At 48.9% G+C, this 17,354-nt stretch overlaps 1 protein-coding gene across 2 annotated transcripts in view; it reads left to right on the forward strand.

The window, feature by feature from the left end:
- The window catches only part of LOC138643274 (epiplakin-like), an 87,839-nt gene that overhangs the window by 23,957 nt on the left and 46,528 nt on the right, over positions 1 to 17,354 (forward strand). For both annotated transcript variants that reach the window (XM_069732206.1, XM_069732205.1), the window contains exon 2: positions 15,774 to 15,843. The gene's annotated coding sequence lies outside the window, so the exon portion shown is untranslated. The remainder of the gene's footprint in view (positions 1 to 15,773; positions 15,844 to 17,354) is intronic.

The following is a 17,354-nucleotide window of genomic DNA, read 5'->3' on the forward strand; positions in this document are numbered from 1 at the left end:
GGCGGGGTGTACTCTCTTCTGTGATATACTGTAGATGTAGTAATGGCGGGGTGTACTCTCTTCTGTGATATTCTGTAGTAATGGCGGGGTGTACTCTCTTCTGTGATATACTGTAGATGTAGTAATGGTGGGGTGTACTCTCTTCTGTGATATACTGTAGTAATGGCGGGGTGAACTCTCTTCTGTGATATACTGTAGATGTAGTAATGGCGGGGTGTGCTCTCTTCTGTGATATTCTGTAGTAATGGCGGGGTGTACTCTCTTCTGTGATATACTGTAGATGTAGTAATGGCGGGGTGTGCTCTCTTCTGTGATATACTGTAGATGTAGTAATGGTGGGATGTACTCTCTTCTGTGATATACTGTAGATGTAGTAATGGCGGGGTGTGCTCTCTTCTGTGGTATACTGTAGATGTAGTAATGGCGGGGGTGTACTCTCTTCTGTGATATACTGTAGATGTAGTAATGGCGGGGTGTGCTCTCTTCTGTGATATTCTGTAGTAATGGCGGGGTGTACTCTCTTCTGTGATATACTGTAGATGTAGTAATGGTGGGATGTACTCTCTTCTGTGATATACTGTAGATGTAGTAATGGCGGGGTGTGCTCTCTTCTGTGGTATACTGTAGATGTAGTAATGGCGGGGGTGTACTCTCTTCTGTGATATACTGTAGATGTAGTAATGGCGGGGGTGTACTCTCTTCTGTGATATACTGTAGATGTAGTAATGGCGGGGTGTGCTCTCTTCTGTGGTATACTGTAGATGTAGTAATGGCGGGGGTGTACTCTCTTCTGTGATATACTGTAGATGTAGTAATGGCGGGGGTGTACTCTCTTCTGTGGTATACTGTAGATGTAGTAATGGTGGGGTGTACTCTCTTCTGTGATATACTGTAGTAATGGCGGGGTGAACTCTCTTCTGTGATATACTGTAGATGTAGTAATGGTGGGGTGTACTCTCTTCTGTGATATACTGTAGATGTAGTAATGGCGGGGTGTACTCTCTTCTGTGATATACTGTAGATGTAGTAATGGCGGGGTGTACTCTCTTCTGTGATATACTGTAGATGTAGTAATTGTGGGGTGTACTCTCTTCTGTGATATAATGTAGATGTAGTAATTGTGGGGTGTACTCTCTTCTGTGATATACTGTAGATGTAGTAATGGTGGGGTGTACTCTTTTCTGTGATATACTGTAGTAATGGCGGGGTGTACTCTCTTCTGTGATATACTGTAGTAATTGTGGGGTGTACTCTCTTCTGTGATATAATGTAGATGTAGTAATTGTGGGGTGTACTCTCTTCTGTGATATACTGTAGATGTAGTAATGGTGGGGTGTACTCTTTTCTGTGATATACTGTAGTAATGGCGGGGTGAACTCTCTTCTGTGATATACTGTAGATGTAGTAATGGGGGGGTGTACTCTCTTCTGTGATATACTGTAGATGTAGTAATGGCGGGGTGTGCTCTCTTCTGTGGTATACTGTAGATGTAGTAATGGCGGGGTGTGCTCTCTTCTGTGATATACTGTAGATGTAGTAATGGCGGGGTGTACTCTCTTCTGTGATATACTGTAGATGTAGTAATGGCGGGGTGTGCTCTCTTCTGTGATATACTGTAGATGTAGTAATGGCGGGGTGTGCTCTCTTCTGTGATATACTGTAGATGTAGTAATGGCGGGGTGTACTCTCTTCTGTGATATATTGTAGATGTAGTAATGGCGGGGTGTACTCTCTTCTGTGATATATTGTAGTAATGGTGGGGTGTGCTCTCTTCTGTGATATACTGTAGATGTAGTAATGGCGGGGTGTGCTCTCTTCTGTGATATATTGTAGTAATGGTGGGGTGTGCTCTCTTCTGTGATATACTGTAGATGTAGTAATGGCGGGGTGTGCTCTCTTCTGTGATATATTGTAGTAATGGTGGGGTGTACTCTCTTCTGTGATATACTGTAGATGTAGTAATGGCGGGGTGTACTCTCTTCTGTGATATATTGTAGTAATGGTGGGGTGTGCTCTCTTCTGTGATATACTGTAGATGTAGTAATGGCGGGGTGTGCTCTCTTCTGTGATATACTGTAGATGTAGTAATGGCGGGGTGTACTCTCTTCTGTGATATACTGTAGATGTAGTAATGGCGGGGTGTGCTCTCTTCTGTGGTATACTGTAGATGTAGTAATGGCGGGGTGTGCTCTCTTCTGTGATATACTGTAGATGTAGTAATGGCGGTGTACTCTCTTCTGTGATATATTGTAGTAATGGTGGGGTGTGCTCTCTTCTGTGATATACTGTAGATGTAGTAATGGCGGGGTGTACTCTCTTCTGTGATATACTGTAGATGTAGTAATGGCGGGGTGTGCTCTCTTCTGTGATATACTGTAGATGTAGTAATGGCGGGGTGTACTCTCTTCTGTGATATACTGTAGTAATGGCGGGGTGTACTCTCTTCTGTGATATACTGTAGATGTAGTAATGGCGGGGTGCACTCTCTTCTGTGATATACAGTAGGTGTAGTAATGGCGGGGTGTACTCTCTTCTGTGATATACTGTAGATGTAGTAATGGTGGGGTGAACTCTCTTCTGTGATATACTGTAGATGTAGTAATGGTGGGGTGTACTCTCTTCTGTGATATACTGTAGATGTAGTAATGGCGGGGTGTACTCTCTTCTGTGATATACTGTAGATGTAGTAATGGCGGGGTGTGCTCTCTCCTGTGATATACTGTAGTAATGGCGGGGTGTGCTCTCTTCTGTGATATACTGTAGATGTAGTAATGGTGGGGTGTACTCTCTTCTGTGATATACTGTAGATGTAGTAATGGTGGGGTGTGCTCTCTTCTATGATATACTGTAGATGTAGTAATGGCGGGGTGCGCTCTCTTCTGTGATATACAGTAGGTGTAGTAATGGCGGGGTGTACTCTCTTCTGTGATATACTGTAGATGTAGTAATGGCGGGGTGTGCTCTCTTCTATGATATACTGTAGATGTAGTAATGGCGGGGTGCGCTCTCTTCTGTGATATACAGTAGGTGTAGTAATGGCGGGGTGTACTCTCTTCTGTGATATACTGTAGATGTAGTAATGGCGGGGTGTGCTCTCTTCTGTGATATACTGTAGATGTAGTAATGGCGGGGTGTGCTCTCTTCTGTGATATACTGTAGATGTAGTAATGGTGGGGTGTACTCTCTTCTGTGATATACTGTAGATGTAGTAATGGTGGGGTGTACTCTCTTCTGTGATATACTGTAGATGTAGTAATGGCGGGGTGTGCTCTCTTCTATGATATACTGTAGATGTAGTAATGGCGGGGTGCGCTCTCTTCTGTGATATACAGTAGGTGTAGTAATGGCGGGGTGTGCTCTCTTCTGTGATATACTGTAGATGTAGTAATGGTGGGGTGTACTCTCTTCTGTGATATACTGTAGATGTAGTAATGGTGGGGTGTGCTCTCTTCTGTGATATACTGTAGATGTAGTAATGGCGGGGTGCGCTCTCTTCTGTGATATACAGTAGGTGTAGTAATGGCGGGGTGTACTCTCTTCTGTGATATACTGTAGATGTAGTAATGGCGGGGTGTGCTCTCTTCTATGATATACTGTAGATGTAGTAATGGCGGGGTGCGCTCTCTTCTGTGATATACAGTAGGTGTAGTAATGGCGGGGTGTACTCTCTTCTGTGATATACTGTAGATGTAGTAATGGCGGGGTGTGCTCTCTTCTGTGATATACTGTAGATGTAGTAATGGCGGGGTGTGCTCTCTTCTGTGATATACTGTAGATGTAGTAATGGTGGGGTGTACTCTCTTCTGTGATATACTGTAGTAATGGCGGGGTGTACTCTCTTCTGTGATATACTGTAGATGTAGTAATGGCGGGGTGTACTCTCTTCTGTGATATACTGTAGATGTAGTAATGGTGGGGTGTACTCTCTTCTGTGATATACTGTAGATGTAGTAATGGTGGGGTGTACTCTCTTCTGTGATATACTATAGTAATGGCGGGGTGTGCTCTCTTCTGTGATATACTGTAGATGTAGTAATGGCGGGGTGTACTCTCTTCTGTGATATATTGTAGATGTAGTAATGGCGGGGTGTGCTCTCTCCTGTGATATACTGTAGATGTAGTAATGGTGGGGTGTACTCTCTTCTGTGATATACTGTAGTAATGGCGGGGTGTGCTCTCTTCTGTGATATACTGTAGATGTAGTAATGGCGGGGTGTGCTCTCTTCTGTGATATACTGTAGATGTAGTAATGGTGGGGTGTACTCTCTTCTGTGATATACTGTAGATGTAGTAATGGTGGGGTGTACTCTCCTCTGTGATATACTGTAGGTGTAGTAATGGCGGGGTGTGCTCTCTTCTGTGATATACTGTAGATGTAGTAATGGCGGGGTGTACTCTCTTCTGTGATATACTGTAGTAATGGCGGGGTGTACTCTCTTCTGTGATATACTGTAGATGTAGTAATGGCGGGGTGTACTCTCTTCTGTGATATACTGTAGATGTAGTAATGGTGGGGTGTACTCTCTTCTGTGATATACTGTAGATGTAGTAATGGTGGGGTGTACTCTCTTCTGTGATATACTATAGTAATGGCGGGGTGTGCTCTCTCCTGTGATATACTGTAGATGTAGTAATGGTGGGGTGTACTCTCTTCTGTGATATACTGTAGTAATGGCGGGGTGTGCTCTCTTCTGTGATATACTGTAGATGTAGTAATGGTGGGGTGTACTCTCCTCTGTGATATACTGTAGGTGTAGTAATGGCGGGGTGTACTCTCTTCTGTGATATACTGTAGATGTAGTAATGGCGGGGTGTACTCTCTTCTGTGATATACTGTAGTAATGGCGGGGTGTACTCTCTTCTGTGATATACTGTAGATGTAGTAATGGCGGGTTGTACTCTCTTCTGTGATATACTGTAGATGTAGTAATGGTGGGGTGTACTCTCTTCTGTGATATACTGTAGATGTAGTAATGGTGGGGTGCGCTCTCTTCTGTGATATACTGTAGATGTAGTAATGGCGGGGTGCGCTCTCTTCTGTGATATACTGTAGATGTAGTAATGGCGGGGTGTACTCTCTTCTGTGATATATTGTAGATGTAGTAATGGTGGGGTGTACTCTCTTCTGTGATATACTGTAGATGTAGTAATGGCGGGGTGTACTCTCTTCTGTGATATACTGTAGTAATGGCGGGGTGTGCTTTCTTCTGTGATATACTGTAGATGTAGTAATGGTGGGGTGTACTCTCTTCTGTGATATACTGTAGATGTAGTAATGGCGGGGTGTACTCTCTTCTGTGATATACTGTAGTAATGGCGGGGTGTGCTTTCTTCTGTGATATACTGTAGATGTAGTAATGGCGGGGTGTACTCTCTTCTGTGATATACTGTAGTAATGGCGGGGTGCGCTCTCTTCTGTGATATACTGTAGATGTAGTAATGGTGGGGTGTGCTCTCTTCTGTGATATACTGTAGATGTAGTAATGGCGGGGTGTACTCTCTTCTGTGATATACTGTAGATGTAGTAATAGAGGGGTGTGCTCTCTTCTGTGATATACTGTAGGTGTAGTAATGGCGGGGTGTGCTTTCTTCTGTGATATACTGTAGATGTAGTAATGGTGGGGTGTACTCTCTTCTGTGATATACTGTAGATGTAGTAATAGAGGGGTGTACTCTCTTCTGTGATATACTGTAGGTGTAGTAATGGCGGGGTGTGCTCTCTTCTGTGATATACTGTAGATATAGTAATGGCGGGGTGTGCTCTCTTCTGTGATATACTGTAGATGTAGTAATGGCGGGGTGTACTCTCTTCTGTGATATACTGTAGATGTAGTAATAGAGGGGTGTGCTCTCTTCTGTGATATACTGTAGATGTAGTAATGGTGGGGTGTACTCTCTTCTGTGATATACTGTAGATGTCGTAATGGTGGGGTGTGCTCTCCTCTGTGATATACTGTAGATGTAGTAATGGCGGGGTGTACTCTCTTCTGTGATATACTGTAGATGTAGTAATAGAGGGGTGTGCTCTCTTCTGTGATATACTGTAGGTGTAGTAATGGCGGGGTGCGCTCTCTTCTGTGATATACTGTAGATGTAGTAATGGTGGGGTGTACTCTCTTCTGTGATATACTGTAGATGTAGTAATAGAGGGGTGTGCTCTCTTCTGTGATATACTGTAGGTGTAGTAATGGCGGGGTGTGCTCTCTTCTGTGATATACTGTAGATGTAGTAATGGCGGGGTGCGCTCTCTTCTGTGATATACTGTAGATGTAGTAATGGCGGGGTGTGCTCTCTTCTGTGATATACTGTAGATGTAGTAATGGCGGGGTGTGCTCTCTTCTGTGATATACTGTAGATGTAGTAATGGTGGGGTGTACTCTCTTCTGTGATATACTGTAGATGTCGTAATGGTGGGGTGTGCTCTCCTCTGTGATATACTGTAGATGTAGTAATGGCGGGGTGTACTCTCTTCTGTGATATACTGTAGTAATGGCGGGGTGTACTCTCTTCTGTGATATACTGTAGATGTAGTAATGGCGGGGTGTGCTCTCTTCTGTGATATATTGTAGATGTAGTAATGGCGGGGTGCGCTCTCTTCTGTGATATACTGTAGATGTAGTAATGGTGGGGTGTACTCTCTTCTGTGATATACTGTAGATGTAGTAATGGTGGGGTGTACTCTTCTGTGATATACTGTAGATGTAGTAATGGCGGGGTGTACTCTCTTCTGTGATATATTGTAGATGTAGTAATGGTGGGGTGTACTCTTCTGTGATATACTGTAGGTGTAGTAATGGCGGGGTGTGCTCTCTTCTGTGATATACTGTAGATGTAGTAATGGCGGGGTGTGCTCTCTTCTGTGATATACTGTAGATGTAGTAATGGCGGGGTGTGCTCTCTTCTGTGATATACTGTAGGTGTAGTAATGGTGGGGTGTACTCTCTTCTGTGATATACTGTAGTAATGGCGGGGTGTGCTCTCTTCTGTGATATACTGTAGATGTAGTAATGGTGGGGTGTACTCTCTTCTGTGATATACTGTAGATGTAGTAATGGTGGGGTGTACTCTCTTCTGTGATATACTGTAGATGTAGTAATGGTGGGGTGTACTCTCTTCTGTGATATACTGTAGATGTAGTAATGGTGGGGTGTACTCTCTTCTGTGATATACTGTAGATGTAGTAATGGCGGGGTGTACTCTCTTCTGTGATATACTGTAGATGTAGTAATGGCTGGGTGCGCTCTCTTCTGTGATATACTGTAGATGTAGTAATGGCGGGGTGTACTCTCTTCTGTGATATACTGTAGTAATGGCGGGGTGTGCTCTCCTCTGTGATATATTGTAGATGTAGTATTGGCGGGGTGTGCTCTCTTCTGTGATATACTGTAGTAATGGCGGGGTGCGCTCTCTTCTGTGATATACTGTAGATGTAGTAATGGCGGGGTGTACTCTCTTCTGTGATATACTGTAGATGTAGTAATGGCGGGGTGTACTCTCTTCTGTGATATACTGTAGATGTAGTAATGGCGGGGTGTGCTCTCTTCTGTGATATACTGTAGATGTAGTAATGGCGGGGTGTGCTCTCTTCTGTGATATACTGTAGATGTAGTAATGGCGGGGTGTGCTCTCTTCTGTGATATACTGTAGATGTAGTAATGGTGGGGTGTACTCTCTTCTGTGATATACTGTAGTAATGGCGGGGTGTGCTCTCTCCTGTGATATACTGTAGATGTAGTAATGGCGGGGTGTGCTCTCCTCTGTGATATATTGTAGATGTAGTAATGGCGGGGTGTGCTCTCTTCTGTGATATACTGTAGTAATGGCGGGGTGCGCTCTCTTCTGTGATATACTGTAGATGTAGTAATGGCGGGGTGTACTCTCTTCTGTGATATACTGTAGATGTAGTAATGGCGGGGTGTACTCTCTTCTGTGATATACTGTAGATGTAGTAATGGCGGGGTGTGCTCTCTTCTGTGATATACTGTAGATGTAGTAATGGTGGGGTGTACTCTCTTCTGTGATATATTGTAGATGTAGTAATGGCGGGGTGTACTCTCTTCTGTGATATATTGTAGATGTAGTAATGGTGGGGTGTACTCTCTTCTGTGATATACTGTAGTAATGGCGGGGGTGTGCTCTCTTCTGTGATATACTGTAGATGTAGTAATGGCGGGGTGTACTCTCTTCTGTGATATATTGTAGATTTAGTAATGGCGGGGTGTGCTCTCTATTGTGATATACTGTAGATGTAGTAATGGCGGGGTGTGCTCTCTTCTGTGATATATTGTAGATTTAGTAATGGCGGGGTGTACTCTCTTCTGTGATATACTGTAGATGTAGTAATGGCGGGGTGTACTCTCTTCTGTGATATACTGTAGGTGTAGTAATGGCGGGGTGTACTCTCTTCTGTGATATACTGTAGATGTAGTAATGGCGGGGTGCGCTCTCTTCTGTGATATACTGTAGATGTAGTAATGGTGGGGTGTGCTCTCTTCTGTGATATACTGTAGATGTAGTAATGGCGGGGTGTGCTCTCTTCTGTGATATACTGTAGATGTAGTAATGGTGGGGTGTACTCTCTTCTGTGATATACTGTAGATGTAGTAATGGTGGGGTGCGCTTTCTTCTGTGATATACTGTAGATGTAGTAATGGTGGGGTGTGCTCTCTATTGTGATATACTGTAGATGTAGTAATGGCGGGGTGTACTCTCTTCTGTGATATACTGTAGATGTAGTAATGGTGGGGTGCGCTTTCTTCTGTGATATACTGTAGATGTAGTAATGGTGGGGTGCGCTTTCTTCTGTGATATACTGTAGATGTAGTAATGGTGGGGTGCGCTCTCTTCTGTGATATATTGTAGATGTAGTAATGGTGGGGTGTACTCTCTTCTGTGATATACTGTAGATGTAGTAATGGCGGGGTGTGCTCTCTTCTGTGATATACTGTAGATGTAGTAATGGTGGGGTGTGCTCTCTTCTGTGATATACTGTAGATGTAGTAATGGTGGGGTGTGCTCTCTTCTGTGATATACTGTAGATGTAGTAATGGTGGGGTGTGCTCTCTTCTGTGATATACTGTAGATGTAGTAATGGTGGGGTGCGCTCTCTTCTGTGATATATTGTAGATGTAGTAATGGTGGGGTGTACTCTCTTCTGTGATATACTGTAGATGTAGTAATGGCGGGGTGTGCTCTCTTCTGTGATATACTGTAGATGTAGTAATGGTGGGGGTGTACTCTCTTCTGTGATATACTGTAGATGTAGTAATGGTGGGGGTGTACTCTCTTCTGTGATATACTGTAGATGTAGTAATGGTGGGGTGTGCTCTCTTCTGTGATATACTGTAGATGTAGTAATGGTGGGGGTGTACTCTCTTCTGTGATATACTGTAGATGTAGTAATGGTGGGGGTGTACTCTCTTCTGTGATATACTGTAGATGTAGTAATGGTGGGGTGTGCTCTCTTCTGTGATATACTGTAGATGTAGTAATGGTGGGGGTGTACTCTCTTCTGTGATATACTGTAGATGTAGTAATGGCGGGGTGTGCTCTCTTCTGTGATATACTGTAGATGTAGTAATGGTGGGGGTGTACTCTCTTCTGTGATATACTGTAGATGTAGTAATGGTGGGGGTGTACTCTCTTCTGTGATATACTGTAGATGTAGTAATGGTGGGGTGTGCTCTCTTCTGTGATATACTGTAGATGTAGTAATGGTGGGGGTGTACTCTCTTCTGTGATATACTGTAGATGTAGTAATGGTGGGGTGTGCTCTCTTCTGTGATATACTGTAGATGTAGTAATGGTGGGGTGCGCTCTCTTCTGTGATATATTGTAGATGTAGTAATGGTGGGGTGTACTCTCTTCTGTGATATACTGTAGATGTAGTAATGGCGGGGTGTGCTCTCTTCTGTGATATACTGTAGATGTAGTAATGGCGGGGTGTACTCTCTTCTGTGGTATACTGTAGATGTAGTAATGGCGGGGTGTGCTCTCTTCTGTGATATACTGTAGATGTAGTAATGGTGGGGGTGTACTCTCTTCTGTGATATACTGTAGATGTAGTAATGGCGGGGTGTACTCTCTTCTGTGATATACTGTAGATGTAGTAATGGTGGGGTGTACTCTCTTCTGTGATGTAGTAATGGCGGGGTGTACTCTCTTCTGTGATATACTGTAGATGTAGTAATGGCGGGGTGTACTCTCTTCTGTGATATACTGTAGATGTAGTAATGGTGGGGTGTGCTCTCTTCTGTGATATACTGTAGATGTAGTAATGGCGGGGTGTACTCTCTTCTGTGGTATACTGTAGATGTAGTAATGGCGGGGTGTGCTCTCTTCTGTGATATACTGTAGGTGTAGTAATGGTGGGGTGTACTCTCTTCTGTGATATACTGTAGATGTAGTAATGGTGGGGGTGTACTCTCTTCTGTGATATACTGTAGATGTAGTAATGGCGGGGTGTGCTCTCTTCTGTGATATACTGTAGATGTAGTAATGGTGGGGGTGTACTCTCTTCTGTGATATACTGTAGATGTAGTAATGGTGGGGGTGTACTCTCTTCTGTGATATACTGTAGATGTAGTAATGGTGGGGTGTGCTCTCTTCTGTGATATACTGTAGATGTAGTAATGGTGGGGGTGTACTCTCTTCTGTGATATACTGTAGATGTAGTAATGGTGGGGTGTGCTCTCTTCTGTGATATACTGTAGATGTAGTAATGGTGGGGTGCGCTCTCTTCTGTGATATATTGTAGATGTAGTAATGGTGGGGTGTACTCTCTTCTGTGATATACTGTAGATGTAGTAATGGCGGGGTGTGCTCTCTTCTGTGATATACTGTAGATGTAGTAATGGCGGGGTGTACTCTCTTCTGTGGTATACTGTAGATGTAGTAATGGCGGGGTGTGCTCTCTTCTGTGATATACTGTAGATGTAGTAATGGTGGGGGTGTACTCTCTTCTGTGATATACTGTAGATGTAGTAATGGCGGGGTGTACTCTCTTCTGTGATATACTGTAGATGTAGTAATGGTGGGGTGTACTCTCTTCTGTGATGTAGTAATGGCGGGGTGTACTCTCTTCTGTGATATACTGTAGATGTAGTAATGGCGGGGTGTACTCTCTTCTGTGATATACTGTAGATGTAGTAATGGTGGGGTGTGCTCTCTTCTGTGATATACTGTAGATGTAGTAATGGCGGGGTGTACTCTCTTCTGTGGTATACTGTAGATGTAGTAATGGCGGGGTGTGCTCTCTTCTGTGATATACTGTAGGTGTAGTAATGGTGGGGTGTACTCTCTTCTGTGATATACTGTAGTAATGGCGGGGTGTGCTCTCTTCTGTGATATACTGTAGATGTAGTAATGGTGGGGGTGTACTCTCTTCTGTGATATACTGTAGATGTAGTAATGGCGGGGTGTGCTCTCTTCTGTGATATACTGTAGATGTAGTAATGGCGGGGTGTACTCTCTTCTGTGATATACTGTAGATGTAGTAATGGCGGGGTGTACTCTCTTCTGTGATATACTGTAGATGTAGTAGTGGTGGGGTGTACTCTCTTCTGTGATATACTGTAGATGTAGTAATGGCGGGGGTGTACTCTCTTCTGTGATCATGCACCGCACTGACAGCATCGGCCCCAGGTGCAGCACTGACATGTTATGTACAATTGTGAGCGCAGCTCTGGATGTGACTAGAGCAGAAGCTGTGCTGTCAGGTGATGTCAGTCACAGGTGACTAATGTTCTCTGAGCGAGCGGACTACACGTGACCACCGGAGTGATGTCATAACTATGGTATGGGGGGCCGCACCTGGGAGCGGGGGGGGGGGGGGGCCGAGGAGGGTGGGTGGGGTTTTTGACCTGCATCATCTCTCATCCTCCAGAGCTGCGGACACTATTCTGCTGTTGCATCATGTCTTATCCTCCAGTTACCTCCAGAGCTGCAGTTACTATTCTGCTTCTATTATTATATATACAGACAGTTGCACAGTTTGAGTTGAGGTCACATGACTGCTGAGATGCAGCTTTGGCAGTGAGTGGAGCGGTGTCTGTTTCTTGGCGTGGTGTATCTGGATCCGTCAGACACGGTAGTAGGGCGAGCGGGTGTCAGCGGCGGTTCTCTCGCCCTCCTGGCCGCGCCCGGCCTCATCCTGAGTCACCACGTTTGTTCCCGTTGTTTACTTGCACACCGCAATTACAAATTGCAGCCAGATCTGCCGCCAAGGCCACCACCACAGAGGTGTCGTAACCCATAGCAACCAAGCGGCACTCCAGGAATGCCTGTGGTGATCTGTAGAACGCTGCCAACACCTTTGGTATCGCTGGTGTCACACCCAACCCGACGGTGACATCATCGACCGCACGGGGACAGTGATGATGTCATCAGCCGAGGGATGTAATAGCAATGGTCCCAATTACCGGGGACGCCCTCATCCCCCACAGCGGTCCCAATTACCGGGGACGCCCTCGCCCCGCACAATGGTCCCAATTACCGGGGATGCCCTCGCCCCGCACAGTGGTTCTGATACCGGGGACGCCCTCACCCCCCACAGCGGTCCAAATTACCAGTGACGCCCTCACCCCGCACAATGGTCCCGATACCGGGGGGACGCCCTTGCCCCCCACAGTGGTCCCAATTACTGGGGACGCCTTCGCCCCGCACAGTGGTCCCGATTACTGGGGACGCCCTCGCCCCCCACAGCAGTCCCAATTACTGGGAACGCCTTCGCCCCGCACAATGGTCCCGATTATCGGGGATGCCCTCGCCCCCCACAGCTGTCCGAATTACTGGGGACACCCTCGCCCCCCACAGCGGTCCCAATTACTGGGGACGCCCTCTCCCCCCCCACACAGCAGTCTCAATTACTGGGGACGCCCTCGCCCCTCACAATGGTCCCGATACCGGGTGACGCCCCCCCCCCCACAGCGGTCCCAATTACTGGGGACGCCCTCTCCCCCCACAGCGGTCCCAATTACTGGGGATGCCTTCTCCCCCCCACACAGCAGTCCCAATTACTGGGGACGCCCTTATCCCCCACAGCGGTCCCAACTACTGGGGACGCCCTCATCCCCACAGCGGTCCCAATTACCGGGGACACCCTCGCCCACCACAGCGGTCCCAATTACCAGGAACGGCCTCACCGCACCACAGCAGTCTCAAAATTGGGGACGCCCACGCCCCCCCCCCCAGTGGTCCCAGTTACCGGGAACACCCTTGCCCCGCAAAATGGTACCGATACCGGGGACGCCCTCGCCCTCCACAGCGGTCCCAATTACCGGTGACGCCCTCGCTGCACCACAGCAGTCCCGAAACCAGGGCCGCCCTTGCCTCCCCCCCACAGCGTACCCAATTACCAGTGACGCCCTCACCCCGCACAATGGTCCTGATACCGGGGGACGCCCTCCCCCCCCCCCCCCCCCCAGCGGTCCCAATTACCTGTGACGCCCTCACCCCACACAATGGTCCCGATACCGGGGCACGCCCTCCCCCCCCCCCCCTCCCACAGCGGTCCCAATTACTGGGGACGCCCCCCCACAGCGGTTCCAATTACCAGTGACGCCCTCACCCCACACAATGGTCCCGATACCGGGGCACGCCCTCCCCCCCTCTCCCACAGCGGTCCCAATTACTGGGGACGCCCTCTTCCCCCCACAGCGGTCCCAATTACTGGGGACGCCCTCCCCCCCACACAGCAGTCCCAATTACTGGGGACGCCCTCGCCCCTCACAATGGTCCCGATTACTGGGGACACCCTTATCCCCTACAGTGGTCCCAATTACCGGGGACGCCCTCATCCCCACAGCGGTCCCAATTACCGGGGACACCCTCGCCCACCACAGCGGTCCCAATTACCGGGGACGCCCTCGCCCCGCACAATGGTCCCGATACCGGGGACGCCCTCGCCCCCCACAGCGGTCCCAATTACCGGGGACGCCATCGCCCCCCACAGCGGTCCCAATTACCCGGGACGCCCTCGCTGCACCACAGCAGTCCCGAAACCAGGGACGCCCTTATCCCCTACAGCGGTCCCAATTACTGGGGACGCCCTCATCCCCCACAGCGGTCCCAATTACCGGGAATGCCCTCACTGCACCACAGCAGTCCCGAAACCTGGGACGCCCTCGTCCCCCACAGTGGTCCCAATTATCGGGGATGCCCTCGCCCCGCACAATGGTCCCAATTACCGGGGAAGCCCTCGCTGCACCACAGCAGTCCTGAAACCAGGGCCACCCTTGCCTCCCCCCCCCCCCCCACAGCGGTCCCAATTACCAGGGACGCCCTTGCCCCGCACAATGGTCCCGATACTGCGGGACGCCCTTGCCCCCCACAGCGGTCCCAATTACCAGTGACGCCCTCACCCCGCACAATGGTCCCGATACTGGGGGACGCCCTTGCCCCCCACAGCGGTCCCAATTACTGGGGTTGCCCTCTCCCCCACCACAGCAGTCCCAATTACTGGGGACGCCCTCGCCCCTCACAATGGTCCCGATTACTGGGGACACCCTTATCCCCTACAGCGGTCCCAATTACCGGGGACGCCCTCATCCCCACAGCGGTCCCAATTACCGGGGACACCCTCGCCCACCACAGCGGTCCCAATTACCGGGGACGCCCTCGCCCCGCACAATGGTCCCGATACCGGGGACGCCCTCGCCCCCCACAGCGGTCCCAATTACCGGGGACGCCATCGCCCCCCACAGCGGTCCCAATTACCCGGGACGCCCTCGCTGCACCACAGCAGTCCCGAAACCAGGGACGCCCTTATCCCCTACAGCGGTCCCAATTACTGGGGACGCCCTCATCCCCCACAGCGGTCCCAATTACCGGGAATGCCCTCACTGCACCACAGCAGTCCCGAAACCTGGGACGCCCTCGTCCCCCACAGCGGTCCCATTTACCGGGGTCGCCCTCGCCCCCCCACAGCGGTCCCAATTACCGGGGACGCCCTCGCCCCGCACGATGGTCCCGATATTGGGGATGCCCTCGCCCCCACAGTGGTCCCAATTACCGGGGACACCCTCGCCCACCACAGCGGTCCCAATTACCGGGGACGCCCCGCACAATGGTCCCGATACCGGGGACGCCCTCGCCCCCCACAGCGGTCCCAATTACTGGGGTTGCCCTCTCCCCCACCACAGCAGTCCCAATTACTGGGGACGCCCTCGCCCCGCACAATGGTCCCGATTACTGGGGACGCCCTCATCCCCCCCACAGCGGTCCCATTTACCGGGGTCGCCCTCACCCCCACAGCGGTCCCAATTATCGGGAACGCACTCGCTGCACCACAGCAGTCCCGAAACCTGGGACGCCCTCGCCCCCCCTCAGCGGTCCCAATTACCGGGGACGCCCTCGCTCCGCACAATGGTCCCGATACTGGGGATGCCCTCGCCCCCACAGCTGTCCCAATTACCGGGGACACCCTCGCCCGCCACAGCGGTCCATATTACCAGTAACGGCCTCACCGCACCACAGCAGTCCCGAAATCGGGGATGTCTACGCCCCCCCAATGGTCCCAGTTACCGGGAACACCCTTGCCCCGCACAATGGTACCGATACCTGGGACGCCCTCACCCCCCACAGCGGTCCCAATTATCGGGGATGCCATCGCCCCCCACAGCGGTCCCAAAACCAGGACCGCCCTTGCCTCCCCCCACAGCAGTCCCAATTACTGGGAACACCCTCGCCCCCCCCCCCCCCCCCCCCACAATGCTCAGGTCTCGGATGACTCCAGTGGACCCCGGTCCTGACCTATTTTTCTGTCTCTCTCACAGGTCTTCACACTCTGCATCTCCGCGGCACACGGACACCTGAACTGAGGCCCAGGGATTCCGCCTGATACAGGTAATCTGCTGATGACCGATGCCCACAGCTGAGGCTTTGTTGCAATGTATCGGTATTGACGAGACATTTGTTCTGCTGCTGTAAGTACAGAAACAATGCAGCAAACCTTCAGCTGTGTGAAAAGTGGAACCGCAAAAGTGTAATAGAAGATTACAAGACAATTTATACTCCAAGTAAGAATCCTCCCAGCAGAATAGTGAGTGCAGCTCTGGAGTATAATGCAGGATGTAACTCAGGATCAGTAATGTAATGTATGTACACAGTGACTGCACCAGCAGAATAGTGAGTGCAGCTCTGGAGTATAATATAGGATGTAACTCAGGATCATGTTGTGAATTCTGTGGCCAAGCTCCCTCCTGTGGTCGTGAGTGGTACTTCGGCTGGTTCTGTCTATGAGCTTCCTTTGGTGGATGAGAGTGGTACTGCGGCTTCTGAGTTTCCTTCCTCTGGTGATGAGGTTAAGTCGTTAGAGCAGCACCTATTTAACTCCACCTGGTGCTTTGATCCTGGCCTCCAGTCAATGTTCTAGTATTGGTCTTGCTTCCTCCTGGATCGTTCCTGTGGCCTGTCTATCCTGCATAAGCTAAGTTCTGCTTGTGTCATTTTTGTTTGCTATTTTTTCTGTCCAGCTTGCTATATTGGTTTTTCTTGCTTGCTGGAAGCTCTGAGACGCAGAGGGAGCACCTCCGTACCGTTAGTCGGTGCGGAGGGTCTTTTTGCCCCTCTGCGTGGTTGTTTGTAGGTTTTTGTGTTGACCGCAAAGCTATCTTTCCTATCCTCGGTCTATTCAGTAAGTCGGGCCTCACTTTGCTAAATCTATTTCATCTCTGTGTTTGTGTTTTCATCTTACTCACACTCATTATATGTGGGGGGCTGCCTTTTCCTTTGGGAAATTTTTCTGAGGCAAGGTAGGCTTATTTTTCTATCTTCAGGGCTAGTTAGTTTCTCAGGCTGTGCCGAGTTGCATAGGGAGCGTTAGGCGCAATCCACGGCTACCTCTAGTGTGGTGTGATAGGATTAGGGATTGCGGTCAGCAGAGTTCCCACGTCTCAGAGCTCGTCCTATGTTTTTGGTCAATGTCAGGTCACTTTGTGTGCTCTGAACTTCAAGGTCCATTGTGGTTCTGAATTACCTGTTCATAACAGGATCAGTAATGTAATGTATGTACACAGTAACTGCACCAGCAGAATAGTGAGTGCAGCTCTGGAGTATAATACAGGAGGTAACTCAGGATCAGTAATGTAATGTATGTACACTATACATAGGCTGGACCACGGTGAGTCATTGGACGTGGTATATCTCGATTTTTCCAAAGCGTTTGATACCGTGCCGCACAAGAGGTTGGTACACAAAATGAGAATGCTTGGTCTGGGGGAAAATGTGTGTAAATGGGTTAGTAACTGGCTTAGTGATAGAAAGCAGAGGGTGGTTATAAATGGTATAGTCTCTAACTGGGTCGCTGTGACCAGTGGGGTACCGCAGGGGTCAGTATTGGGACCTGTTCTCTTCAA

This window comes from Ranitomeya imitator, chromosome 6 (assembly GCF_032444005.1).
Source record: "Ranitomeya imitator isolate aRanImi1 chromosome 6, aRanImi1.pri, whole genome shotgun sequence".
NCBI classification, from domain to species: Eukaryota; Metazoa; Chordata; class Amphibia; order Anura; family Dendrobatidae; genus Ranitomeya; species Ranitomeya imitator.